The sequence below is a fragment of the Phasianus colchicus genome, chromosome 2 (genome assembly GCF_987193195.1).
Source record: "Phasianus colchicus chromosome 2, bPhaCol1.hap1.1, whole genome shotgun sequence".
Lineage (NCBI taxonomy): Eukaryota > Metazoa > Chordata > Aves > Galliformes > Phasianidae > Phasianus > Phasianus colchicus.
The window spans coordinates 93,049,463-93,070,885 of record NC_143437.1 but is presented as its reverse complement, the minus strand read 5'-3'; the positions used below and the strand labels follow the sequence as shown (position 1 = coordinate 93,070,885).

The 21,423-nt window shown below is 37.6% G+C and overlaps 1 protein-coding gene across 6 annotated transcripts in view; it reads left to right on the top strand.

Annotated features, from left to right (window-relative positions):
- The window catches only part of MYT1L (myelin transcription factor 1 like), a 300,604-nt gene that overhangs the window by 29,067 nt on the left and 250,114 nt on the right, over nt 1–21,423 (top strand). The window contains exon 1 of one of the 6 annotated variants that reach the window (XM_090136338.1): nt 10,208–10,296. The exons of the other annotated variants lie outside the window; for them this stretch is intronic. The gene's annotated coding sequence lies outside the window, so the exon portion shown is untranslated. Of the gene's footprint in view, nt 1–10,207; nt 10,297–21,423 lie in introns of those variants that run through there. 6 annotated transcript variants of the gene reach the window in all.

The following is a 21,423-nucleotide window of genomic DNA, read 5'->3' as shown; positions in this document are numbered from 1 at the left end:
AACAAGGATGTATCTGTAGGAGACACCAACTACTGTAATACTCAAATGTCAGGGTCTTTCAAGGTCTTACTTTTTTTTCTTAAGTGGTAAGCATGAGTGTGAGTGCTGATGCAATGCTGATGTATTTGCGAGTAGGTGAGTGATGTAACCATTTATAGCCAGCAGTGCATCAGATGACCAGAGCCCCAGGCAGTAGCAACTAGGAAGCTGCAGACCATTTTTTTTTTCCTTATTCCTTTTCTTTTGAGTAAATCTGAACCTGAGCCAGATCGTTATCATTTTAATAGCCAGATAACTTTTCAGTGGAAACAAATACTTACTATTCTCTTTGTATTCCTCAGTGTTTTAAAAGAAAGATAAGTGGCCAGATAATTCAACTAACAATGGAAGAGCCATCAAAGGAAATTTCTAGGAAATTTTCTTTTTTATGGACTACATTATTTATATGTGAATGCTGCATTCCTCTGTCAAAGATGAGGTTAATCGAAGTGGTTTCACTTCCATTTCTGAGTAGTCAGCCCATTCAGTAGGGGATGATTTATCTTAATTGTTGTAAAGTAAAACTTAGTATTCAAGAAATTGGTTTGGGTCATGTTAACTTATTCCAGAGCAAGTTGTTCATGAGTATGGCCATTTAGAATTTAAACCTAGAATCATCAGGAGATCTCGAAAGAATAATAATCAAAGATATTCTTAAACATTCCTTATGACTTACATGATGTATATATAATCCCTACTAATAATATTGAAGATGGAAGTCTTGTACTTATAACGTTCTCCCATAATGTCTGTTTGAAAGAAAAAAAAAATGTTTTTTTTTTTGTAGTCATTTAACTCGGGGTACAATTTCTAGGCATGGTAAAATTCTTAAGAGAGTATTTTTAAAATAATAACAGACACTCCATGTTAGATTTCCTATAGACAAAACACTCTTCAGTCTCATTCTAAGACACACTGTTCCGTAAATAGTAATTTCCAAAGTGTTTCTGGTCAAGACCTGATTACATTTCTTTATTACAGTCTAAATACGACACCAAGAGTAAACAGACTATTGTAAGGAAGAGATGGAAAGGGATACATGTTTTATCTGGTATGTTTTAATGTTTGCACCATTTTCTTAGATGGTTACAAAATCCATCCTTATAGAAAGTTCAAAGCACTTTAGTGATTAATGCAGAAGGCAATTTGCTGCTATAAAAGATTGGAATTACTTGATATGATAGTGACCATAAAGCAAAATGCACTTAAATCTAATCAAATGCCAATTAAAACATAGGAAGACTATTCCTATAGGATTGGATTCCTATAGGACTGCTTAGGAAAGAAGCAACTGAAAGAAGTCTTTGGATAATTCTTTTGGAATAGGTTCTCTGCCTTGTGCATATAAATATATACATACTGTGGCTTGTGCAAGATATGAAAGGTAATAATGGATTAGTATGTGAAAAGGAGAAGCTAAATTTTTTTTGTTGTTCATATTCTGCTTGGATTATACCTGGATGTCTGCATCACATTCTAAGTATTTTTAGCTATTGTAGCTCTGCAGTACCATACTACCAAGCTTAGTGAAAATAGCTACCCCTTTCTGTGTTATTTTTGAAAATGTTTGATTAAAGCAAATATTTTCTGAAATGTCTCTGAGATATCCATGATTGGGCACAGTTAAAGACAGGATGTTTTAAACGACAGAGCAATGTTCTTAACCAATACATGGATTTATTTTTTTTTTTGTTTAAGAAGACATGTCAGTGTATCTTGCTCACAGTTTCAAGGTCGAAGTGATTATGAAGTAACTGATCAGAGAGGAATTTTCTCAGTGCTATTAATAGAGTCTTCTGTGGTGGAAATTTGGAGGTTTTCTCTGGAGTGTGGGGCTTATTTGTGGCAAAGGTATGCCTTTTATATTTTTCTGTGATGCAGAGTAGTTTAGAAAGTTGAAATAGCATTACCTCTCTGATACCACTGGTGGCACAGTAGTAGGCCTGAGCTTAGGCTATGTTACATTATAATTCCTTAGCAGTTCAGTAGCACTATTGAACTCCTTCAGCAGTTTGGATGCTAATGGTTTACAGTTTCTTAGTTTGACTTGTACTTTTGTTCTGGTTCATTGGAAGTACTGGAAAGATCTTGTAATGAGCTTTAGTTCTTTTTTTCACAAAAACACTAAATTTAACATTCATGCATACTAATCTGTACTCAGTGAGGGCAAAAATACAGCTTCAGTCTTTGAAGAAATTGCCTCTAGTAAGCAGGAAATGTCTTGTTGCTTGATTATTTTCATATGGATTTTGTAAACAACACTGAGATAAGTTGATGTTGAATTTTTTCACCAATTTATGTTGAATATATATTGAAATTTAGGTATGAAGATAAACAGCGTTGGCAGATAAGAAGAATCTGCAGTGAATTTTAATATTTATATGTTTTGTTGGCTAGCAGCAGATCACTGAGGTGATCTACTAATAATAGGAGACCACAGTAAATGTGAAATTCTCGGGTATCTGGGAAGGAGTACCATTCATTGAGCATGTGTGGAGTGCACAGAAAGTTCTTGACCTCTTGGATATGGATGATTGGGCAGACAGTGGCCTCTAGAGGATGTTTTGAGGTAGAAAAAATCGTCATTCTTACTGGTTCGAAGAGGCCAGGAAGAGAGTATTCTCCTACACTGATTCGTGCCTTCATACAAGTGACCTGATAATATTTGGCAAAACAGTTGTGGAGGAGGAGAGAATTTAGAGTCTTGAAGACAGGCAGTAGAGGACATAACTGAAGGGAACAGTGAATATTTTGGGAAGAGCAGGGAACCATGATTGATTTACTAGATAGCATGCAAAGAATACAGTATCTGTCCACAAGATTTGGGTTGAGGCAGTCTAAGCTAGTAATGAGTTAACTACAACATACCAAGTAACAAACATGCCATTAAGGTAGTTTCCAAGACATTTACTCAAAATGTAGTATCTCATGCCTTTAGTAGGAACCATGCTTCTAACATACTTACTGTGTACGGAAATTGGATTTACCAAGAAAGTAAAAGAGGAACAAACTTTAAATGCTGTTGGGAAGATAAATTAATTTTTATTTACTGTGACTTCTTTTATTAAATGTGCTTATTACTCATTTTCTATTCAACTTTATTTGATATTTGAAATAGTTAAACATGTAGTTGCACAAGAAGCAGCCATCTAATGCCCCATTATTGCATTTTGCCATGTGCTTAATCTGAAAATAAGAATAGTTGCGCTGACTAGAGTAGGGTTATTAATGATCATCAACTTGAGTATTTCAGTCTTTGAAAGTTTTAAGTTACTGTCTTTACCTTAATAGGCTTAGAACAACCATCCTACACATTGTCATGTTCTTAAAGTAAGAAATTTGAAAAAAAAAAGTAGTAAAAGAAATATTTTATTCAATATATTTATATTTCCTTATATATAAATATATATATATTTACTTTTTCTCAAACATATATATATGTAATATTTGTCATACAGTCAGTGTACTTTGTGAGCTTTTTTTACTATAGTGGTTATAAAATTCTCTAACAGAAACATAATTTTCAAGCTGTTGGCAGCCATTTAATGTACAAAATGTTTGTCCTGCTCTTTAGTACCTGAGCGGCTAAGATTTAGTAGGTGACTTCTTTTTTCCTGAAGCCCTGTGCTATTTAGCTAGAGCAATGGTGTTCGCTTCTCTTTCATCAAGGGCTGAATGATGCATTTTGAGGTGTTCCAGAGCGTTTGTTTACAACTTATATATGCACTTTGCTCTGTATGTTTGTGCCCTACCATTTTTTTTTTTTTAACAATAAAGCTCACTGGCTATGGGAAAAAAAAAAAAAAAAAGAGCAAGATGGAACTTTTACAGCTAAATTGCATGTAAATATCACTTCAAATTGAAAGCATTTACTATTTGTACTTCGAGAATTAGTGAAGCCCTGTATTCTGGCTCTAGTGTTTGCAGCAACTGCAGTCCCAGTGGGGTGAACAGCCTGCATGATGTGTCTCTCCTGACTTTGGTCCCCTGCTGCTTTCCTTGTTTTAACATTGTCTGACTCCCACACTGTACTCCCGTTTCCCCCTTTTCAAAATGTATCAGAATCATATAAATACTGGAAAGACAGAAAGAAAGGCTGTAAGATTATATATATCACAGATGTTGCAGTAAATCCCATGTTAAGTATGAACAGTACTGCTGACTGTTGAAGTCAGTTCTATTCCTTTCTCTATAAGGCAAATGCCTCCAAGTGGTACTGATGTCCTAATTTTTCAACATAACAAGACCTCTCTTCCAAAACGTAAAGAATGCCATAGTCTCAATTTTCTAAACATATCCTTCCTTACCTGTTCTTTGCTTTACATGTGTGCATATCCATGCATATATATGTTCTTGCTCTTATTATTTAACTGTGATCTATTTATGTTCAATGTAATCCCCACTAGCATCATTCCTTTGTACCTGGCAGTCTTTGGTGTGTTTCTTTTCACAGCAATCCTTCCAGACAGGCATATATTATTATCCTATATTACAGATGGGAGCCAATGTGCCTTTTCTTGAAGTTGTGCAGGAGGACTGTGGCAGAGCTGGTGTGCATATTGACATGGCACTCTACTTTTTCTTTCTGGTAGCAATATCATACACAGTGGGAGATTTGGGTGCGTTTAATTTCCGTGCCCTAAAAATTCAGATCACTGTGTCTGTCTGCAGAGAAAGCAGCCATTTTGCTTGCACTTGTTACTTAATGTCAGACACTCAATATGAAGATTTCTGTAAGCTTTTATTTTATGTTTAACAATTCTGCAATTTCATTCCAAGCTATCTATTTTACCTGTCTTTTTTTTCTTTTTCTTACAAGTGGCAGTGAAAGAGTAATTTTTTTAGACACAGAGATGACCATGACTTTGAGTAGAGGCAGAGATGACTTTGGGTAAACCAAGCAAGAAGGCAGAAGTGGAAGGGAGATTTAAGCAGGATAAATAAGATAACGAGGACAGCTGGGATATCTGTGCATAGCAAACAATTTGTTTGGCAAATTTGTCCTTGTTCCCTCCTTGTGAATTGTGTATGAACAGATTTTTCTCAATTTTTAGCTATTCAAAACTATTCAACAAATATATCTTGTGAACAGATTTAACATATGCATTGCTGGTGGACTTTCTTTGTGGCATGTTCTTTTTGCTGTTATTAGATGGCTGATGGCCTTGCCCATACGGTGTTGGTGGTGTTCCTCCTTCGGTCAGGGCACTGAGGTGTTGCTGTGTGACTTGAGTGACCACTCTCAGCTGCTCATTCCTTGCTGTGCAGTTTTCGAGAACAAAATGGGGATATAATTGTTAAGAATATTTCTGATAAGATTTAGGAATGCTGAGCACTTATGATAAGGTCAGTTTGCATGACAGAAAAAAGGACTATTGTCTAAACAGTTTATTTGTGGTGGATAACTTAGCTAACTGAAGGCACTGTAAATCCCCTTTAACAGATAGATAAGTCTATGCTATGGCTCTCTTTTCTACCCTAGGGATTGTTTCCTTAGTGTGACCTTATCTGTGTTTCTGTTTTAATGTTAAAATATTTGTTAGGGTGTTTCGAGACCATGCAGATGAAGTTTCAAAATTCAGTGAATAAGAAATGTAGCAATTACTGGAAACTTAGCATAAGGCTCATCCGCATTTTGTCTTCTTCTGCCTACCTTCTTAACAGTGGTCAGTGTATTCATAGAATCATAGAATGGCCTGGGTTGAAAAGGATCAAACTGATCATCTAGTTTCAACCCCCCTGCTATATGCAGGGTCGCCAACCACCAGACCAGGCTGCCCAGAGCCACATCCAGCCTGGCCTTGAATGCCTCCAGGGATGGGGCATCCACAGCCTCCTTGGGCAGCCTGTTCCAGTGCGTCACCACCCTCTGTGTGAAAAACTTCCTCCTTATATCTAACCTAAACCTTCCCTGTCTTAGTTTAAAATCATTCCCCCTTGTCCTATCTCTATCCGTCCTTGCAAACAGCTGTTCCCCCTCCTCTTTATACGCTCCCTGGTCTTGGAAGGTCATAATGAGATCTCCCCAGAGCCTTCTCCAAGTTAAAAACATTTATTATTAATAAGCACTGTTTATGAAGGGAGCCAAACTTTCAGATATTTAATAGTTGTATGTGATTATTTAATCTCTGGTTGAAAGACTAACAAACTAGTGTGTGAACTTACAAGTTTATTATACCTGTTAATTTCAGTCAAGTGATGTTATGCGGGAGTCAGATCTTTTGGGCCAAAATACAGAATATATCACATATCACAGCAAACTTGGTTTGGTAGCTTGGTGGATGTTGTGGATGCCCCATCCCTGGAGACGTTTAAGGCCAGGCTGGACAGGGCTTTGTGCAGCCTGATCTAGCTGTAGGTGTCCCCCATCTGGTTGGACCAGATGACCTTTAAATGTCTCTTCCAACTCGGTCTATTCTGTGATTCTGTTATTTAGAAATGCAAATAATGTATTGGAAGCTCCACTGGAGTACTACTAGCCACGGTGATTCTAACATGGCTTTTTTGCTTACAGAATTTATTTTGTTCAGAAGGACAGAATACAATGTTTAGTCTTTTTTGTCCTGAGCTCACAGATGCTACTGTAGGAGTATTGCAGAGGCTGACGTAGATTTTAGCATTTATGTTGGTGTAACTTTTGTATAAAAGACACAGTGAGGAAGATCTGTTAAAAGACAGCAGATAAGTACCAGAAAAATCAAACACTATATTGACATGAGCAACTTCTCTGAGGTCTTTAATATCATAAATGGACCAATTCTTTTAAATAAAGAACATGTTACTCAGCTAGGTCTTATTTTGATGGTGATAGAAAGCCACCACTGTCTCACACAATTGTATGAAATGTTATGGTCTCTATTGAAAGATAAATAGGACTTAGGTCTTTCTAAACTGAAGGAAAGCCTGCATAATGGTGTCAGTGTCAAGTGTCTTAGTGTTAGGGCTGCAAGAGAGCCAATCAGCATTTTTAGCAGTGTGTGTAGGTGGTAAGATGCAATAGAACAGTTATTTCCCCACAGCTCATGGAACTGCAGCGAAGAAGATGGTGGGGCAGATATCCATGCTGCAGCCTATTGAGGGCCCCACATCAGAGTGGGTGGATATTTCCTGAAAGGACTGCAGCCCATCGGAAGTCCATATTGGAGCAGGTTTATCATGAAGGATGGTGACCAATGGAAAAAAAAACCACTTTACTGAGGGGAAGATTGTGATGAAGAAGTAGCTGGAGAGGTGAACTGCTGCAGATTGACCACAATGCTCTGTTCTCCCTTTTCTCTTTATTCCAGTTGGGAGGAGGTAGAGGATTAGGAAATGAAGGAATGATGTTCAGCCTGGGAAAAAGGGGGATGGAGGAAAGCTGATGTAGTCCTTGTTGCTCACCATCCAACTCTAACTGGAAAGTAATTCAATTAATTTTCCTTGAATTGGGCTTATTTGCCTGTGATAGTAATCGGAGAGCAATCTCTCTATCTTTCAGCCAATGAGCCTTTCCATCTTACTTTCTAATCCTGTTTCATTTGATGAATGAGAGAGCAGCTGGGTATCAGCATCAGGCATCCAGCCCAGGTCAACTCACCACATAAGGGTATTAACAAAGGTTGTTACTTCATGTTTCCAAAACCAATGTGTCAGAAACGATGGATCAGTTTATTCGTGCTGATGACCGGTGTTAATGATATATGCGTATTAACGATCTAAAATAATTAGCACTTTAGGATAGTTATAGAGTGGATTTCAGACACCTGGAAATACAAGCCTGAGTTTTCAGAGTCTAAGTTCAAGAAGATATTATTGCAGTTTAGTTTACGTAGCGGCATTTCCCTTTGGGTTGAGAAAGTGAAAGGAGGAAGTCAATTTGTCTAGAGGAAACTTGTGATAGCAAAGGAGAATGAAATGTAGCATGGAAAGTGCACTAAAGGATGAAAATAAGTTGTGCTTATTGTTTTGTCTCCACTCTATTTGACACTACTGAAGTCTAGTTCATACTGGTTGATTGAAGTTAAGAGTTGACAAGACTGGATAACTGTGGCTAATTAGTGATGCTCCCTCTCTTTTTTTTTTTCATAAATCAAATTAGAGCACAGCCGCCTTAAAATATTAAATAACAAACATAGAATCTCCTGCAGCAGGTTTGAAAAACAGATATACATGCATGTGTGTAAAAAGTTCTCTTGAAAAGTTTCACTGCAGTATTTATTACTTGAAAAAAGAAGCACACCCCACCAAAATTTGAGTGTGTGCATGCACAAGGACTGCTTTCCTCTTGTTATATTTCATCCACCAACAAGAGGAAAAGAAAGATCAGATTAGTTTTGTGCAGTTTCTTGTGTAATTTTGCTGTCTGAGAGGTTTGGCTCTATCACCTGTGTGGAAAACTATTTAACTTGGTTACAAACGGTTATGGTTTAACTAGGCAGGTGGTTCAGCATCACAGTCATTTGCTCACTCCCCCTCCACCCCCTTTTCCAGGGGGACTGGGGAGAGAACTGGGGAAAAAAACACACACAGCACAAAGTAGAGCTCTTTACTATTTACTGAGACAGAGAAAGAGAAAAGGATAATAATTATGACAAATATATATCTGTGTGTATATTACAAGTGATGCACAACGAATTGCTCACCACCTCCCAACCGATGCCCACCTAGTTTTCTGAGCAGCAGAAGAGAAAAAGATGAACTCCCAACTTTTGAAACTCCTTCCTCATGATATCATATGGTATGGAATATCCCCTTGGCAAATTTAAGCCAACTGTCCTAGTTATATTCCCTCCCAGCTCCTAGGGCTCTCTGCTGTGAATGGTCTTGGCTCTGTACAACACTGCTTAGCAGAAACTAAACATTGGTGTGTTATCAACATTACTTTTCTCCTAAGCATACTGTCATACCAGACACTCTGAAGAGAACAATTCCATCTCAGCTGAAACTAAGACACAAACCCACATGTTTCATAAGCTGAAGGCAAACTAGAGACCTTTCAAAAGTGTTTTTGTCCATACTGAAAACCAATGCAGGCTTTCTCTTTATGAGCCTAGTTAGCATTTGACGGCTGTTTGCTGTCTTCTGAGAAAAGAGTTGATGATGTCAGTCCAGTTTCTGGTAAAGCTTCCATATCACAAAATCCACAACCTTAATTAGTGCTAATTGGTATCCTTGTTGGAAGTGCCAGTAGAAAGGCCAAGGACTGAGTAAGCATGAAGAATGAATTAGCCTCTCACTCATGGAGGTGCACCCTCCAGAACACGAGGCACCTAGACTTCATAGAATGTGTGTTGAATATTGAGTGAAAAGTGCTGCCGATCCTGTACTTCTCATGGGAATTACATTTATGTATAAAAACAAAATGAATAGAAAGATTGTGAAAAGAGAATTGAAACCCTACAGTGATTATTTGATTAACAAGAGTGTCCTAATCCTTAAAAAAAGAAAAGTAGCATTAGCAGTTAAATATAGTTCTTCCTCAGGGCGTAATGGCCAGAAAACAACAGGAAAAGGAAATAAAACTGTAGGATTAATCTGAATGAGTAAACATGTAATACCAATAACCAGACAGATGAAAGGCATAACAACTGGTTTTAAAGTGTTGCCAAGTGAATCTTTATGGTGTGCTGCTTGGTGGACACCTTTTTTGTGTATTTTATGGACTACAAAACAATCCACTTTTGAGATATATGTGTTTCATTCCAGTAGTTGACTTAATCTCATTAGGGAGGTTTATTTATTGTTTTTAATTAAGATAGATCAATCCTCTTCATGACTGGTAGCAGTGAAATGCCACTACAAATCAGAGGTAAAATCTGCCCAGGTTCTCCTTGAAATTAGCTCTTTCTTTCAGTCTCTCTCATTCATCCTACACTCAGGAGAAAGTCAGGAAGGACAAAAGGGTTTTGTGGTCTGATTTGTGATGAGCTAGTGTAGGAAAACAATTATAAATTAACGCCACTTTCTCACTGAATCTGCTCTTCCTTCTACTATCTCACGTTGTATATTGGAGGAATTGTTCAGTGGAGCGTATCAACTCCTGGGGAGCAGGTCTGCTTTCAGACATGATCTCAAAGACCTTAATTTCTCACACCTTTAAAACAGTGCTCCATAGACCCTGTTGTTGACACAGGTAACTGAAAGAACAATGGTTGTCATGGTTCTGATATTCTTAACTGAATCTCAAGAACGTGCTTGTACAGCTGCTGCTTAGCAATGTTTTTTCTTTGGTGAATATGCTGGAATGTGGATACATACATAGAACAGGCAGGGAGAAAAGTAAGTTAAGCTAAGGGGCAATACTGGCACAAGAATTAATATGACATGAGAAGAGAATTTCAGATTACCCGATCTTTGAGTCTCTGAACCAGCTTCCCAGAAGGAGTATTGCAGGCTTCTTGCAAGAGCTGTCTTCACAATAAGAGCCCCAAATTTACATTTATTCTCAAAAGAAGACAAAAAATGAATGCTATCTTTATGTCAGCCACGATTATCACACTGAAGAACTAAGGGTTTCTACATTGAGCTCTGAGACAATGAGCGAGGGCTGCTCTGAAAGTAATGTCTTCTATTTTATTATGTTGACCCACAACATCAAAGGCAGACGATGGTGGTATGGCAGTAGAGGTTGAACCATCTCACCAATATTCCATTAGATTTTGTTGCTGTGTGACAGGTGGCAGCAGAGCAGCACTCTAACAAAAAGGTTTTTGACATGGAAGTGCATATGTAGCTAAGGTGTGAAATTGAATTCCTTCGTGAGGAGAAAAAAATGTGCTACTGGCATTCCTTGATCCTTGCTGAATGTTTCTGGAGAGCAAACAGTGGATATGAGCACAGTGAAGTGGTCAGTGGTGCATTTCAGCAGTGGTGACAGTGACAGCGGGTCACCTCCACTGGTGTAGATTTTTACAAACGCGGCGTGTAGGCTTTTGTTCATCACTGGCAAAAATGCAAATCGTGGTGATTATGTAGAAAAAAGTGTTTTTGTAGCTGATAATTTTATCAAATTGTGTTATTGTGCTCTTTGTTTCAGTTGTAGTTTCCATGGAAATAAATAGGAGACATTACTTTCAAAGAGACCTGCGTATATTTTTTCTGCGCTTCTTTCTGATTAAAAGCTTCATTATTTATTCAGCTGCATTCTTGGTCAGTCTAGATTTTCAGACTGCTGTGGCAAAGCTATTGTCGTGTTCCAGGAAACAAGATCATTTCATTGCATCCTGTGTCACCTTCACTGGCTAATCCATCTGATCTCTCCCAAATCCAGCTCTGCTTCTGTTCTTTTGAGCCTGTCTCTGCTTACTTTTCTGTACCCCTCCGACCTTTTGTCCACACTCTTTCCTGACAGTTAGCTTAGTTCATCTGCCTGTGTTGTCCTTCCCATCTTCTTTTAATGACAACCTAGGGGGATAAGTCACAGGTACTATCCTTTTTATGCCTAAATATTTCCTCGGCTCCACACACACATTCTAATTTAGACATCAATCCTCCCTATTTATCTCTTTAGCTTGTGGTGAAATTCTAAAAGTTGTTCTTTTAACTTCATCAGTGGAGCCTTCTCTTCTCTGTACTCAGAGAACTCTGCAGCTTTTTATTTTATACTTTACTCCTTGTTCTTGTTTCTATATTTTCATGAATTTTATTTTCCTCATAGAATGGCTAGAGATTGAATCTGTTTGCCTGCTTTTAAAGGAATTGCCTTTTTAAAACTTTGCTTGCACAAGAAATATGTGTATGGTTTGATATTCTGTGTGAAGGTGAGAAGGTGGTGGGCACTAAAACCAAACGTACACGTTGTTGGTGGAATTATGGAACAGATTAAATCTCATCCATATTTGGACACACATAATAATCACAATTTAATAAAAAAATGTAAACATGGGAATTTCACAGCTTGATTTTCACCCTCCAAATGAAGTAGTAGTCCCTGATTAGGGACTGTGTTACAGGGTGAAATAAGGGCTAACTGTTCTGAGTCTCTACCAGAAGATTTGGAAATGCTGCAAAGGGAATGGTGTAGTTTAGCAGTGAGGAAGAGGAAACTGAGGCCTTGAAGGGTTTCACAAGCCCAGTTGCTGCCAACATCTCTTAGTACGTGAAAGTTCTTTATGCAGTGTTTACTTGATTTTCATACTAAATCAGTTACTGAACGAACAGCCTTTGACCACTGTGTTATACTGGTTTTACTTTAGTACACCTGAATTCTGCTACTGATAGGAATAGGCAAGAAACCTCTGTGTTACACAGGCATTCCCAGGGAAATGACAAGGGCTATATTTCCCTGTTTATGGAAATATTTGTTTGGTATGCAGTTATTGCCACTATAAACAGTTACCTTATTGTCCTTAAGAATATTTGTTCAAACAGCGCTTCCCTGAAAGATGAATCCCAGAGTTCTGTTGCTGTCAGGCCCATATGTGTAGATTTCTGTTGGACGTTTCATGTTCTCCTTACCAGACTCATTGTTCCCTAAAGTAATAATCTGGAGCAACATCTTGGTTGCTTAGCTTTATGGGTTCTGCTTACAACTCTGATAATCTGTTCTGAAGTGTCCATGAATAATGAATATAGTAAAAACAATGAGGAAAGGAGACCTGTAGCATAGGCGTAAATAATTTCTCACATTCATCCATTTATATACTGTACATAACTGCTTATAAAAACCAAATATTCTTATTAAATAGTCATCAGTCCCTTCTGAATATTACTTAGATCAGCAGTGGTACTGACTTTTGAACTAGGAAAGAAATGCAGTGAAGACTGGTGGAAGAAGTAGTGCTCCTCTCAGAAATCAGGGTAACTGGGTAGTAATTGAACTAGAAACAGAGGCAGGGTGATGAAATTGAGCTAAATAGTTATTTAGATGAGAGCAATTAAAATGGGAAAAATAATAGAAGAGCTGATGTGTTGCAGTAATTGTACCTTTCCATATTCATTTCATCTAACGTGTTCCTTGTGCCTCCCCTTATCAAGGTCTTTATTTTCTGTAACACTCCTTTTCACTTCCATTAATAGAAAAGAAAATAATTAGTAATTTTCCAGTTAATGCCGTATAAAAAAAAGGAACAAGATTCTCTGGACTTACAAGGCCCTACCTTTGCTTGGGCGCCGCTGGCTCAGCTGTCTGATACCATGGGAACTGACCTGGGGCACATGAGGGCCTTCAGAAAGAACAGGAGCTAGATCCAATGGAAGACAAACGTATTATGGTTATTAGCTTGAAAATAACGTCTGTCTTATGATTTAAACTGAATGTCACCTATTGGTTTTGGAGATCTGGCTCATGAGAAAAGTTGCAGAAACAAGGCTTAAAATGCACTCAGAGAAATTCTTTCGGTCACGCTGCAATATGTTTGATCTGCAGGGTGTACAGGAAAGAATATCATAAGCTCTAAAAACAAAATATAAGAAAGAAGTGCAAAATGTTTCTTTAAAACACTCCTCTTAGTGCTTAGAGATGTGAAGTTAATTAGAGCTGGAATGTTGCTTATTTGAAGAAGATTACCATTTGATAATTGAGAGCAACTCAGTCTCTGTGTTCTCACAGGACTGATGATCAATTTTCAACCCAGGCCATTCTATGATTCTGTGATCATAAGTCCTCCGTCCAAATTTAAAAAAATGCTCTGTGGTTTTAATCTGGAGAGCTTCTTCCTTCCCCTCAGAGTAATCTCAGAGGAGCAGCACCTTTCAGCTGCACAGCAGGCTCCCCAAGCTGGCTGGTAGGTAGAGGCTAAAAATCATGCTGTAGTGAAGGCAGAGTTCATGTGTTAATATGCTGATCCGCTCTGTCAGCCACCGGCTTAGAATTGTATCTTGCCAAAAGCGCAGGTGAAATATGTTTTGTGAACTAAACGTTGTTCTGAGTTGATAGAAATTCGTAGCTCAAAACCAATGAGTAATGAGTTAATGCAAGCTGGAAAGATTAGGCAGAAGTGAATTTAGGATCCAGGGGAAGAACACAGGAGCAAAAAATTACTTGTCCTTATAAAGACTACTTCTAGAACGTCACGTAGGCAAGGAATTACGTAAGACAATTTGCTTTTATCTACCCACACAGAACTTTGCCTGTGGGTGCGCATAAGGATTAAGAATCTGTGCAGCGTTCAGAACTTTTTACCTCTCCAAATTAAATGTAAAGCAAGTGTTGCACCAGGTCTTGGTAATGCCATAGCTCCCTGATGTGAGAAACAGAACGCAGTTTTCAAGTTGGAGGCATTTGCCTTGAATTACTCTTCATTCTCCAGCTTCATTCAAAAGCAGTGCTTGAGCACATGTAAAGGGAAGTAGCTGTGGGACAAAAGACTTGGAGTGTCTAGCCAATCTTTTGGAAGTTCAGATAATTCAGATGATTACACCACATAATGAGTCATTTGTTAGTCGATAACTAGATTTCATCTGTATTTTGATTATGTTGAGGCTGCCATACAGATTAATTTGCATGCAGCTTATGTCTGATGAGGCTCATCCACATAAAGTCCAGCTGTCATAATGTGTATATATTACATTTTATTCCATGTAGTTAAAGCTATGAATCCAATGTGATGTCCTGCTACGGAAAGGACTGACATATGGGCTAACACATTGCAGCAATAGTAATACTAAACCTCATATTTTACCCCTCTCCTTTGGCTGCCCAACCTTGCTCCTTAAAATATATACTCTTGGTCATATTATCTCCTGGGATCCCAGCAAACAAGGAGGAAAAAAAAATCGCAAGAGAAAATGAGAAAATACTACAGATCCTGCAAAAGCTTTGTGTGCTGTCTTTCATGAAGTATTGCACTGGCAGGGTGCTGAGAAGCTCTGCTGGTAGTTTGGGGTAACACAGGGCTCTACAACAGAACAACCTCCCACAACAGCATCCTGATACATTCCCTGCCTCTGCCTTGTGTCTGCCAACCCTTCCTCTGATGTCTTTGTTTTGGGCTCAGGACCTGCTCCAAGTCCTTACAGCACTCTACACTATTTGATACTAAACACATATGTTGTTGTCTTCCAAAGTCTGTAGCCATTGTGTGTTTGAGAATAGCTGTGAGTCTGGGGGCTTGCATTCACCTTTCCACTCTAGCAGTGTTCTAAAATTAGGTGTGTCTATACATGTATGTATAGTTTCTTCAAAACACTATAAATGTTTTGCGTCTCAGAAACCCACACAGTATGTAGATTTTGCAGGAAACTTTGCTGCCTGTTTTTTCTTCCACTTCAAGTCACTGCAGCCCTGGTTTGGAAAGCTGATAAGTGCTGACAGACAGAAACTCTTGCTAGGAGTCCCTGCAAGTCACGCAGCTGGAAAGGTACTTCCCAAAGTCTTAGATCCCAAACTAGACCAGTTACTTCAGTGTATAGATATTAGATACATTAATTTTTTGTTCCCTCATAAATTAGTATTTTTTGTAAATTTAGTTACTTAAAGTATGTTATTTATCTCGCGGTGAGAATACTTCAAACAGTTCTGAAATCTTTAGTTGAGATATCTAGATCTCTAGTTACTAACTAGATGTACCAGACAGCTAGATCTCTAGTTAATTCCAGATCTAGGTATCTAGATAACCACATCTCTCGCTAATTTTAAAGAGTTTGAATTCTGCTATGGATAATCTTGCAAGGAGTTTGATAAAGTGATGACAATACAGGGGTGGTGTATAAGTCTGGTTTTAAGGCAGATGCTGACAAAGTAATGTTTGGTTTTGATGTCAGTGTAGTGGTAAGTTAAAAATAGGTGGTTTAGACTAATTATGTAGCATTTAAAAGTTAAAAAGTAACATATTTTGTAGGTATTGGTTTGTCTAAACTGCTAGATCACAGCCACAATTCACATGCTAGTAATGATCCTAAATTTTAAGAACAGTTCAGAATAAATACTGCAAAACCAAGCAACAAGATCAGGTTACAAAGACCTGTGTGCGCTAGTTACAAGCATACAGTGGTGAGTGGAAGGCTTGTTAGTATATGTGTATGTGCACAGTGTACATCTCTCAGACTGGAAGAATTAAGCCCTGTACATTAGTTATTCAAACAAGTATTGCAACCATTGGAACTGCTCCACATTTCATGACAGCAACTGTTTCATGTACTTGGGGAATAAACAGTGTGTCTTCTCGGAGGCACAGACAATAGGGAGCTTCTGCCTACTCATGGTTTTACATATATTTCAGTTAGCTCAGAGAGCTGAATATAAAATTTAGTACTCAGGGACTTTGTGTAGATTTGTGACAGTGGAAAATCTATTAAAATTGGAGAGATTGTGTGCTCTTTGGCTTTTTTTTTCTCCCCCAAAATACGATGCTGATGGTATTAGTAAATTAGACTAGTGTAATTCCAAGTGAGTTATCACTATAGGTTATAATTATTGGTCACTTCATGTAACTGGTATGGAATATAGTTAAAGATCAAAATTAAACAGAACCAACATTATTACAGGAGAATAATTTACATTGAATAATTTATTCAATTAGTTGTTTTTTATTATGTTTGTGAGCTGGCTGCAGCCAGCTGGCTGCCTTAAGATTTCTTCTTCTTCTTTTTTTTTTTTTTTTTTTGAGTCACAGCAAATAATAATTGACTAGTAGCTCTTACAGATGTAAGATACACCTTTTCTACATCAGCATATGTAACTTGATGCAGATGTTTTTTTTCAGTATTAGCTGCTCTGAACTGTTCATAAAATCATGCAAAGAAGGTTCAAATGCGTCCTTTCTTTGGAGAATCTTGTGGAGATGCATAATTCTCTTAGTTTGTATTTCTTAACAGATGTGGAAAAGTAGAGTTGTCCTAATTTTAAGCTCTCAAATTCATTAATTCAGAATGTGCTTTATATGCTGACTGGTGTTAATAGTAAGAAATGTGCAGTAGAATTCATGTCCAAAATGGAGAATGAGCACAAGTAATAAACAGATTTAGAAGCAGTAATAGAAAATAGCAGATTTGTACTGTATATCAAGCATTATCCTTTAAAAAAAAATGTGAGAGAGGTATGAAATATTAGCTACAATACTGGAGAAGTCCTTGTAAGGTGAATGGGCATGATGCCTTTTGAACTGTCTACTGAGGCATGGCACTGCCAAAATAATCCACTTACAGCGTCAGATCAATTTCAGTCAAAACCAAAGCACACCCTAGAAAATGTGCTAAACCAGGATGTAGAGTTTTTTGAAGTACATTGTGTTGCTCAGTTATGAACAATTTGTGGTGAGCAGAGTTCACAAGTGAATGAGATGAAATGGTACTTTTCTGAAAAGAATGGAACCTGCAGTTTTAGTAACAAATTTCTTTGTTGTGCAACAGTGATCTCAGTATGTTGTGCCAGAGAAAAGAAAAGGATGTGTAACCTATTTTTGACAGACAAAATATGGAACACAGGTCAGATTATGAGTTTTTCTGTGTTTTTGTAAGACTCTTGAAGTGCCTCAGTTCACAAGAAAATAGAGTGACCGTCATGTATTGTGTCTATATGGGATACCACAATGGTCTTACTAGATTTAGGATGAGAAAAGATATTTTTATGTAAGATTTCCTAGTCTAGTAGCCAAATAAAGTTGTATTATGACCTGGAGTTGTGCAAACTGCCAGGTATCTCTGCTCTCATCTTGTGCTCTGCTACATCAGGCTGCCATTTTCAGTGCTCCATTTTGATGAATTGGAAAAAGTGCCTCTCTGGCCCCACTTTCCTTCCAGATCAAAGGGAAGTATTTCATTTACAGTGATTGTAAGGAGAACAGTATTCTCTTGCTCCCTGCAAACTTGAAAGACTTTGTGATCTGCACCTATCAGAAGGTATACTTGCTTTTTCATTGTACTCAGACCTGACTGATAATGAGTTGAAGTACTTATGAGACTGTATCAGGGAAGGTTTGAACATAAGAACAGAAACTGAGATGACGTGCCCAAGAGTAGGTTAAATATTGTGTTACATAGAATATGAGATGTGAAAATACAAAAGAACTTGTAAAGAACAGTTAATCAGATAAGCAGGAATATTATTCCTCTAAGTTCTCCCGTTCATATGTTTGGTAGGAGCTTAAGCATTTAGACTAGGGAGAAAGATCAGATTCTGGTGCCACAGTTGTGCTTTTTGTGAATTGCTGTTTATGCTGTGGAATTCTCCCTTCTGTGCAAGTAGCATTTGGGCATTTTTTCTCACTTCTCCGCCCTCAAATTTTTGGACTTCTCATCATTTTCTACTCTAGCTTACCTTTGGATTGGAATGCTACTCTACCTACCGTCTTTCCTGATCCTTCCTTCCTCTTCTCTCCCAAGTAAGTGTGTAGTTTGAAAGTTGTACCTGATCTCATAGGACCCACAGTAACAGCTGGCATGATGGGAGCGACAGGAAGAGCACTGACTTCGTTTTTTTGGTAAATTCACAATGCAAGGGTTAGAGGGAGAAATCCATCTTAGCATACCTGTTTGGGTGACAACTGGGAGTCTGCTGGAAAAGAGGTTTTTACACAGTTAGGCTTCAGAGGATTGCTGTGAACTCTCTGTAGGGACAGAAAAGGAGTAAAAAAAAATCTGTAATCCTCAGTTTTGCTTTTTTCAACCTTTTAGAGCTGCAAATGAAACATGGATCCTTTTGTAAATTCCAGGAGAAACCCTGACTCTTCTTCTAATGCATCTTATTAAAAGCACGAGTATCAAATTTGTTCTGGGAGAGATAGGGGTCCACCCAGTTGATGCTTCTTGTCTTATGTGTTGGTCTATGTCATGCAGTAAAAAAAAACCAAACAAACAAACAAAAAAAAAAACAGAAAAAAGGTTTGAGTCTGGAAAAAAAGTATTCTGGACAAACCTCTATTCTAAGGACATCACAAATCAGTTTCTATGTTGTATTTAAGTGAACACATAAGGATTGACACTGAGCAGCCTTGTGACAGGACTGTGGTTTTGAGGCTGTATATAAGGAAATGTTGATTACATTTTCTGCTTTCTAACATTCCTGGGGTCAAGTTGTGCCCTAATTTAACCATTGCTTAACCCTTCTAACTTCTGATATAGCCCAGAATGAAAATGAGAGCAGTGTCTGTTCTCATTTCACTACATGCCCTACTTAGCAAATATCAACAATGTATTCAGCGATATTCTCTGTTTTACACACATACACACGTCAACAACTTTAGTAAATCCTGTCATTCTAATGAAAATGAAATGAACTTTTTGGTTACCATGCAGATAAACATCTGCTTTTATATATATATACTTTCCATTCTGACTGAAAGAGTAAAAAGATAGGAAATTGCTAAGGATAGAACAAAATCGGAATGGGAGAGCTGAGCTAAATCTGAAGAGTCCAGCATTTTAGGTCTACTGAGCTTTTGCTGATGAATAATTCTTTTATTTCTTATGAAGGAAAGTCAGGTTTGTCCATACTTCCCACACAGCTCAGAGATGGCTGAATACAATTCTAACTGTTGACCTTTCATTGACATTAAAGGTCCAGTGTTAAAGAACAGATTCACTAAATCATTGATGCACGCCACTCACAGCAATTCTCTGAAGGACAAATTCTGTGCGGTCTGCACAGAAATAAAATCACTTTTATTTTTCTTTTTATCAGTGTTCGCTTGTTTTATTTGCAAATGTCTTGGAAGTTTGGAAATTCAGTAATCAAATGAAGTCTCAGGTATAAAAATTTCTAATTCTTTGTTAGAAAACATTATCCACACAGCAATGAGTAGAATTAACAAGGAAATGGGTATCTGTATCCTTTAGTTACCAAAACAGAGTATTTGCCTTTTGTATGTTTTATGTTTGTGTTTCTAACATGTATGTGTATAAAATACCTTATTTATAAACATTTCAGAACAGCAACATTTCAAAAATCTGATACCTTAGTGACAGTGAGATAAGTTCTTTAGTTCCCATATTCAAAAGCATCTAAGCCCTTTACTCAAAAGCATGGCATGTATTACTGGCTACAGAATGAATCAATGTTATCTAGGTGTTAATATAGGAGTGAATTGGGATTACTTCCTTTTAAATATTATCTTGTGTAAAATGTGTGTCATGAGGTAGATTCTGGTTGCACATTTATTTGCTTGTCTTAAATATTGTCCCTAACAGTATTTGTTGTGTTTAGATAAGTGTGTTTTCCTGAGTGTTGCAACATACTGAAAGTGAAACCTATTCAAGCTGCCTAATTATAATTCTTACCAGATAACATCACTTCTCACAATCATAACAACATTTAGTAATGAATTAAGTCCTTCTTCCTCACGGAAAGCCTGTAGTGGCTCTCAGAAGGTGTTCAGTGAAGAAAACAAGTCTGAATGGCTAGGAAGAGAAATACAATTTAATATTGAGAAGAATTTAGTGAAGCACCATTGCTCATTCATATGAGCACACAATAAATATGAGAAGTTCATATAGGATGTAGGTCACTAAAGAATGAATGGAGAGAATAAGAATGGTAACCAGTTTAAAAAAAAAAAAAACCTTTCTGGATTTGAATTGCCAAATGAAAGAAAATGCTAGAGAAAGAGGAAAGGTGGGTGGACATATGCACACACACTTCAGAGAGGGGAGAGGAATTGTCTTTTTTAGAGGAAAATGTCTGCTTCTGTGATTCTAAACTCAAGTAGGCTTTTCTTATTTCAGTCAATATCACACATTCCCATCTGTGTAAAAAGAAATCTTCAGTATATGAATGCCAGAGTGTATAATTTATCCTTGAGCTCACCTTTGAAATGCAGCCACTGTGTACCAATTGAAGGGAATACCCTCACAGAAATGAATGAAAATGTTGACATTCTCATAGCTAGGCTGGGAGATCCAGACAGAGAAATGGCTGGGATGTATCTGTACTGCAATCACAGGGATGCTATGCACTACAGTGAAATACAGAGAAGTTTTATCTTTAAGCTGTAGCTAGGTTACCTCAGATACCGCTATCAGCCTTTAAAACAGCAGGAAGGTTCTGTGAATATTGTCTGTGAATGACAAGGAAGCAAATTGCATCTGCACTGCTTCCTCAAAAGCAGGCTTTATGCAGTATAAGAAAGTTACAGAACAATGCAGTAAGTTAGAAAGGAGTTAGGTCCTCATAATTACCACAAGACAATCACGGATACTAATAAGGTGCATTTGTATTTCATTGTGAGTGTATACATTACGTCACATGTTGCTTCTGTAACTAAGGTGCATTTCCATTTTATTCCCTAGGGAACTAAAGAGAATGCATTAAAAATCTTAGATAAATTGTCTAATTAAAGGCAAAAAAAAAAGTATTCAGTGGTGACAACATTTTGTACGTCCGCGTGTATCTCCTTCTGATGTTTAGAAAAGGGTCTGGCTCTTGTTTTCCTAGCAGCGTTAACTCAAACTGAATATCAATTAAAACTACCCCATTATGTTAAAGCTTAGACATCTCTGTGCTCCTGTAGAGGAACTGTGCCCTTGGGTTAC